The sequence below is a fragment of the Lepidochelys kempii genome, chromosome 1, assembly GCF_965140265.1.
Source record: "Lepidochelys kempii isolate rLepKem1 chromosome 1, rLepKem1.hap2, whole genome shotgun sequence".
NCBI lineage: Eukaryota > Metazoa > Chordata > Testudines > Cheloniidae > Lepidochelys > Lepidochelys kempii.
The window spans coordinates 257,965,497-257,972,815 of NC_133256.1; positions in this window are offsets into that span (position 1 = coordinate 257,965,497).

Consider the following 7,319-nt stretch of genomic DNA (forward strand, 5'->3'; position numbering starts at 1 on the left):
GATCAAAGTTGGTTACCTAAGAAACAAAAATAAATTTGCAGTCTGAGTTCTATAAACTAAACAGAATTTGAGTCAACTAGTGTCTCACCCTGACAGATGGTACAAACTGGTCACAGATGTTCAGTGCATAGGCTGGAACTGCCTTCCAGCCCAGGACCACCCTCCCCTGGTTCAAAGACTTTGTCCTCTAGACATGTTTCCAGGTGTTGAGTTGTGGGAGGGGTGAGGCCAAGTCATGATGTCACTTCTCTTTATAGTTTCTTCCAGCTTGCTGGAAAGATCTTTTGCGATAATGTGGGTCAAACAGCCTCCATTGTATATACGCTCTCTCCGAGATGTTGGGGGAGTGGATTCTCTTCACTGGCCTTCAGTGCATCTGGCTGCTCCATTGTTGTACCTGAAAGGTATTCCCAACCTCACAACATATTTCAGGCACACACACATAGCAAAACGTCATCACTTTCCATACAATGACAGCACATACCATCCAACAGGAGGATATTCATGTTCCACAGATCAAGACTTTAAAAATGATACCTCACAAGGCATACTTTGTACAAAACACATCCTAATTATATGACAGTGATGAATATGGGGGTTCCAGGGTGCTGCTTTGAGTTACAGAGTACCACAGGAAATAGTTGGCAAAACGCTGAATGTGGCCTGAAGATTGTGAATATCCATGATTTTAAACACCCCTGAGAGAGTATTGCAGATTTCTCAAAAAACAACTGTTAGCCTGGAAATCCAAAGTGAAGGTTCCTGGGATGGTGTGTATAGACCCCACACTGGCAAACAAAGGGTTAACAGGAGCCTAAGAGCCCAATTAGCCCTCCTGGTGGTCCCTGGAGGGTGGGCCATGCCCAATTTAGCATTAGGCCCAGCTGCAGAGGAGCTGGGTCACTATGATAGAGGCAGATGGAGTTATAAACAGGAAGGAAAGCAAGGGGAAGTGAGTATGCACTGGGGATCTCTACTTTGGTATAGATGCCTGCAGCATCAGGAAGTTGACCTATGAATAGGGTTGCTATGTGGCTGGTTTTCAGCTAGCTTCCTTGTTAGCCGATAGCGTTAATGTGCTGTTAGTTTTTTTTTTTTTCAGTTGGGGTGCGTTAGAATGTTCTCTGTTTCACATCCCTGTAATCCAGGTAAAGTAAAAAAAAAAGTGATAAAATAACATCAAAATACACTTTAAAATCTGTGTGTGTGTGTAAAATGTTTCCCTCAAACACTTTAGCTGTAGCTGGATCCTTTTTGTTAGGTGGCCAGTGGCTGGCTTTTGTTGGTGTTTGGGTGATGGCCAATGGCTGTTCTTATTATGCCTCGGCAGTAGTAACCCTGCCTCTGGATGGAGTAGAAAAATTCGCATAGAGCAAAAGAGGTGGTAGTAAGGTGTTAGGAAGCTCTTTGCAATAGGCCTAGACAAGAGGCCAACTGAGAGACCTGCTGAGTCCAGCAAGAGCTCTGAAATCGGGCCAGGGAGGAAGCGATCCAGGGATAAAAACAAGGTGTCTGAGTAGACCATCTTAGTGTGCTTGCTAGAGGGTCCCTGGACTGGACTCTAGAATAGAAGGAGAGTGTTGGTTCCCCTAAGGGAGTGGTTCTCAACCTGTGGCCTTGGGCTGCTTGTGGCCCAATCAGCACACAGCTGCAGTTCATGTGACATCAGGGCCATACAGGTAGTATTGGATGCACCCCACATAACATATTGTAGGCCGCATATGCAGCCCAGAATGGTATATAGGTTGACACCCACTGCCCTAGGGCCTACTGAGGAAGGTGGTGCAGAAACCCTTGATACAAGGGGTGAAGACTACTGACTCTTGAGTCACGCTGAAGGTCCAGTGTGAGGGCAGGGGACTATCATTTTGTTGGATTCCTGGTTTACCCTGGAAGGGGTGAGCCTGAATGTGAGCTGGCCAGAGGCCCAGATCACCAGAATAACTTGACCACCAGCAAGCCTGACTGGCTGTCCAGTGGAGGTGACTGATGAGAAGGTCCTGCAACATCATGCCCTGCCACAAGGGAGTGCACCAACTGGTGAGAGTCTTCTACAGTTACTCTGAGCTCTTGGGGTGGGGTGGGGTTAAGTGTAAGAAACTATCATAAAATCAGATGGGAATGAGCCCAGTAACTAAATGGTCTGGCCATTCCCTAAAGTGCAGAATATAGCTCAGAACAGGTTTGGATTCAGACTGCATGGACCACCCTGGTGGGTAAGGGAAGAGAGCTATTTTCCAAAATCTGGAGGTCCTCTCAAAGCATGAGGCTCAAATCAGCCAGTCTGTTTATGGCCTTAATCCACCTCTGCCTTGGGAAGCTCCAAGTTTCATCCAGCATTTGGAGAAGTTCAAAGAGGTAAACCACAAGAAGGGATGGTCCTCTAACATTGCTCCATGTGTCACGGTTTCAGGGCAACTGGACTGTATTCCCCCTCAGTGATCCACCAAGGGCACCCACTTTAGGCGTCTGGCTCCCACGCATTACCTTTCTTGGATGAAGACCCACATATTACTCCTGCCTGACCAGGGATTTTAAGGCTGCATATTTCCCTGCTTACGCTGTGATATCCCCAGCAAGCCAGACTGCCCAAAAAGGCCAGCATCTGCGCTCTGCTTTCTCTCCAAGGGCTATGGCCAGTGTATTACTAACAGTTATAAGTTACCACAAACTCCTTCTAGGAAAGCACATTTATTCTTAAGGTGAAAACATTATAGAGAAAACCTATGAAAACCATAAAGAACCTCCACACACTAACAAGCTTACCAGACGTCACCCCAGCTCCAACCTTAGGCTCTGCAGAGTTTTGGTCTTCAAGTCCCACAGCTGGGTTTTCCCTGTGGTTACAAGTGTGTATCCACCTTTGATCCAGAATTAGCTTGGGCCTTTGATCTGGGCCTTCTGCAACAAGTAATCAGCAGCCAGTGACTCAGTCAGCAGGGCATAGTTTCAAAAGGCAGGGGTTTTGCATAACTGGAGTTGAGGAATTTGCTTTAATTTATAGTCTTTTGGATGTCCTGGTCCTACATCTGTCACATCTCCCTCTACAGAGGTTACATATGTCCTGGCTCACAATAATACAAACTGAACACAACAAGGTCTTCCAAGGGTATTGTAGGCATTTGCCATATCTGCTGCACCATGTATATCATGTGCCTCATGGATTTCTAGGTTCCTGAGCAATTTAAAAACATAAACAGCAGAAACTGAAGTTACCATGTCAAAAACTGACCCAAAACTCCACCCTGGAAAAGGCTGAGGGCCTGATTCTTCACTGCTCTGCCTCTTGTGTAATTATCCTCCCAGTGAGCACACTGGGGGTTTAAACGCTGCCATATCACACACGGCAGTGAAGAATCGGAACTGGTGTGACTAAACAGTCACTGCATTATAGTCCACCTATCAACAAGTCGACTCTGCTAGAACTAGACTAGAAGCAAATAAGTCCTTCCCTTTAAATAGGGCCTCCCTCCCCCCACATCCCCTAGCTGTACAAATTAGCCAAGACTCAGTTAGCCAATGCAGAAAGAAGGGAGCTGTTTAGAAGGGAGAGTCCTGTAAATCTGCTTTCTCGGGAGGAGACCAAGGGGAAGGGGCTGTGAAGAGCAAAGTCCAGCAGGCAGGTCCCTCTTTCTCCGGCTCACTTGTAAGGAGTGGGATGGGCAGGTGAGAGCAGAGCACAAACAAGGTGGGGGCTGGTTGGCTGCATAGCCCATTGTACAAGAGCTGGGTCGCAATGGTTGTGCACAACAGGGAAACTTCAGCTTCTGGATCTCCTTTCAAGAGCAGTAACCAAGAATCAGGTCCCTGACTAATGTGCCCCTTGAGCAAGTTGAGTGAGGAACAGCTTTCTAATATGACCTCCCAGGCCACCAAATCTCCAGTGTAGTGTGCCCATAAGCCACTTCCATTGCCAGGACAGCAGGCAGAAGAGACCCCTCCTAATCATTCCAAAGCTTTACTCACAGAAGGGGAGACCTATGGGACCCTGGTGTCTGGTAATCATTAATTTCCATGGCTACACATTTTGATACTAGAACCAATAACAAAAACATCTAAACAAATGTTCTTGTGGTGATCCAAACCACTAACACAGTGAGCAAATATTGCCATGGTTGTGGGGTGTTTAACATGAACATTCAATAAGTCTGTTACCAAAAGACACAATTCTGTTGGTCTGTATAAATGGACCACTTTGGGCAGAGCTCTTTCTTGTCTGTTCTATCTGAATGATCACTGAATGCTGCTCTAGAATGCAGTGAACTATGCAGATCAGACATATGCACAGAAGCAAAATCTCCATTTCTGAAAGGACACAGCAAGCTCTGCTGAGCACTGAGGCAGAACAACCAGTTTAGAACTGGCTCCAACTGACCCTCCCATCAGCTATAGCATTCTTTTCCAGGTCCTACTTGGCTGCAGGTGAAATGATAAATACTTTCCTACCATTGAAGAGAAATCACTTCCAATACTTAAAATAGAAGTGCAGCTGATAAATAAAATGAGGAGCAAGCATATCAGCAGCATGAGGCTTTGGGAAAGGACATTTTTTTGAACCAGGTAGTTAAATCATTGCTTTAAAAAGCCAATGTGTCCTGTTCACTGAGTCTGTTTCCTTACTGTTCCCATCACTAGTTCATTCAAGAGTTCTCAGTTGCCACACAGAACAGGGATTCCTGCATAATGGAAATGCCAGTTTCCAATCACTGCTATTACTAAGTATGCTGCTTACTTGTTTCTGCATTAACAGGGAAAATAAAGATACCTTATTAAGCAGCTGTGTGGTTACGGTAGCAGGCAGTCTGATTCAAGATTTCAACAGAGTTCCCCTTGAGCTGTTTGCACACTAGTGTGGAATTAGGATAGTCAAACTCCGGTGCCTTATATGGCTGAATTGCCCACTGGTGTGCTTCTGATCACATGTGTGAGGGTAGGTGACTGGCTGTTACTTACAAGGATACTGAAATGGAGGGGAAAACTGTACCTTTTGGTTACTCTGCTTGGAGTAAGAGCAGTGAAGAACTCCTGGAAACTGAGCTGCAGACATAAACACTCACAAACCACCCACATGTTTCCTGTCTCCTCCCCTCCTTGGTAGATTTAATCGCAGACAAGCCTGTTCACTTAGTGTGTGACAAAATATTTTAAAGCCACAAGTTACATCACCTGTGCTCCAGGACAGCTTAAGTGCCTGTCTGAGCTGCTGACTGTTCTTTACTATGGAGGAGCTGCTCCTATAGGAGTTTTCGCAAAAAGAAAAGGAGTACTTGTGGCACCTTCGAGACAAGTACTCCTTTTCTTTTTGCGAATACAGACTAACACGGCTGCTACTCTGAAACCTATAGGAGTTTTGCCACTGTCTTCAATGGAAATGAGAACAGGCCCCACAGTTGCAAGGAGTTGGGAGTCAAAGATGTGCTAAAGATAAGTAGGAAACCACAAATTTGAATTCAGCTTTGTAAAGTTAATGAATGTCAGGGGTAAATAATCTGAAACACATTTATTCAGTGAAAGGAAAAACCTAACAGTAGAGACCAATGGGTGGGACTTGAGTCTGTGGGAATGCTGGAAAACCCTGTTCCAGCACTGTCTTGAGAAAGCTGTCTCCACATTCTGGTACTCCCGGTATTTTCACTTACCAGCAGTGGATTCTGGTACTACACTTTTTTTTTTTTTTTAAGGACTGGAGCACTGCTTAGGGGGTTGGGGGTCAGCATCTTAAGAGCTTCCAGTGTAACAGAGCAGCAAGAGTAACAGCTTGTCTTGCTGTGTCCAGCACCTTCAAAGGAATAGGATATGCTGGCACGGCACTTGGAGGGACAAGTTTGGTGGCCAGTGTATTCTGGGGCATGGTAATCAAAGCTCCTGGAGCTTCCTCTTAAGAGCTTTGTGATAAGGAAGCCATTTGTAGTGCACACTGATAACTTTATTGGTCCCACTAACCTATGAACAATGTTACATATTATCATGTGCTAGTAGAATTGTTCGTAGTGACTAACAGCGTATATCCACCTCTGTATCCTTCCTACATACTACTCCCGTACCATCTTTTAAGTTCTCTCCAGGTATGTCTACACTGCAACTAGACAGCCGCGGTTGGCCCGTGCCAGCTGCTCTGGCTAAGGGTTGGTTTAATTGCCATGTAGACACAGTTTAGGCTGCAGTTTGAGCTCTGGGACCCTCCAACCTCACAGGGTTCTAGAGCCCGGGCTGCAGCCCGAGCCTGAACATCTGCACCCCAATTAAACAGCGCCACAAACGAAGTCAGCTGGCACAGGCCAGCCGGGGGGGGGGGGGGGGGTTTCACTGCCGCATAGACATCCCCTCAAAGGCCCAGTCCCCTTAACATTGTTCTTTCCTAGGATTTACATTTCCCTCAATGTCCTCCATTAACATAATTAGCAACTTAACAATACCGTCTCTTAAAAGGTTTGATCTCTTCTTGTTACCAATAACTGGTGAGATTGCTTTAAATGAGAGAGAGAGTCTAGGAGAGTGACTGAATTGCATGTACGAGGTCCTTAGGACATTCCCTACTGTTCGGCTGAGAACTTGGAGCCTCTGGTGTGTCTTCTGCCTTTTGGGCCATATATGAAATAGGAAGGAACCACAGGGGCCCATTAGGATATAAACCATGTTTACTAAACATCTCAACACTGCTGCTCTGTCTGGTTTCTGAAATTTAGACCACTGTGAGCCACCCTCTAGTAGAGCTATGTAAAAGGATGCTACCCAAGCCCTTTATACTACATACGCCTCCCCCTTTAGCTTAAAAGGACATTTTATAAAAAGTTACCAAAGCATTTAGTATCCCTAGATAGCCACCAACCAAAGAAGAGACTGCTTCCAGAGCATCCATCCTAGGCTTCACACTGAATCTAGTGCATTCTGGGCCAGGACTTTAGGAACTCTTGTAAATACTCTGCTGCCTCACAGATGGTGTTTGCTATTAACTATGTATGTAGCACCATATCTTTTGTTGTTGTTATTACACAGAGATTAAAATGAAATCCTGGTCCCTGCTCTGACGATTAACACCTTTTAAATATAGGCCAGGAACCAGAAAGGCTGAACATAGGAAGGAAGTAGAACAAGGAAAGAGTTAACATGAGTTCTAGTCGCATCAAGAAAGCTCTGAGTTTGTGACCTGCTGAGTCTCAATGCCTTGATTAAGCGTTTCCCAGAAAGACAGACATTCCTAGGCCCGTGTCCAAGGACTTTCCTGTGTTTTTTAGTAGACTGTGACGTTCACTGCACTATTATCAACCCCAAGCGTTCAGGCCTCAAATCATGAGATTGGCATACAAATCGTGGGCTTA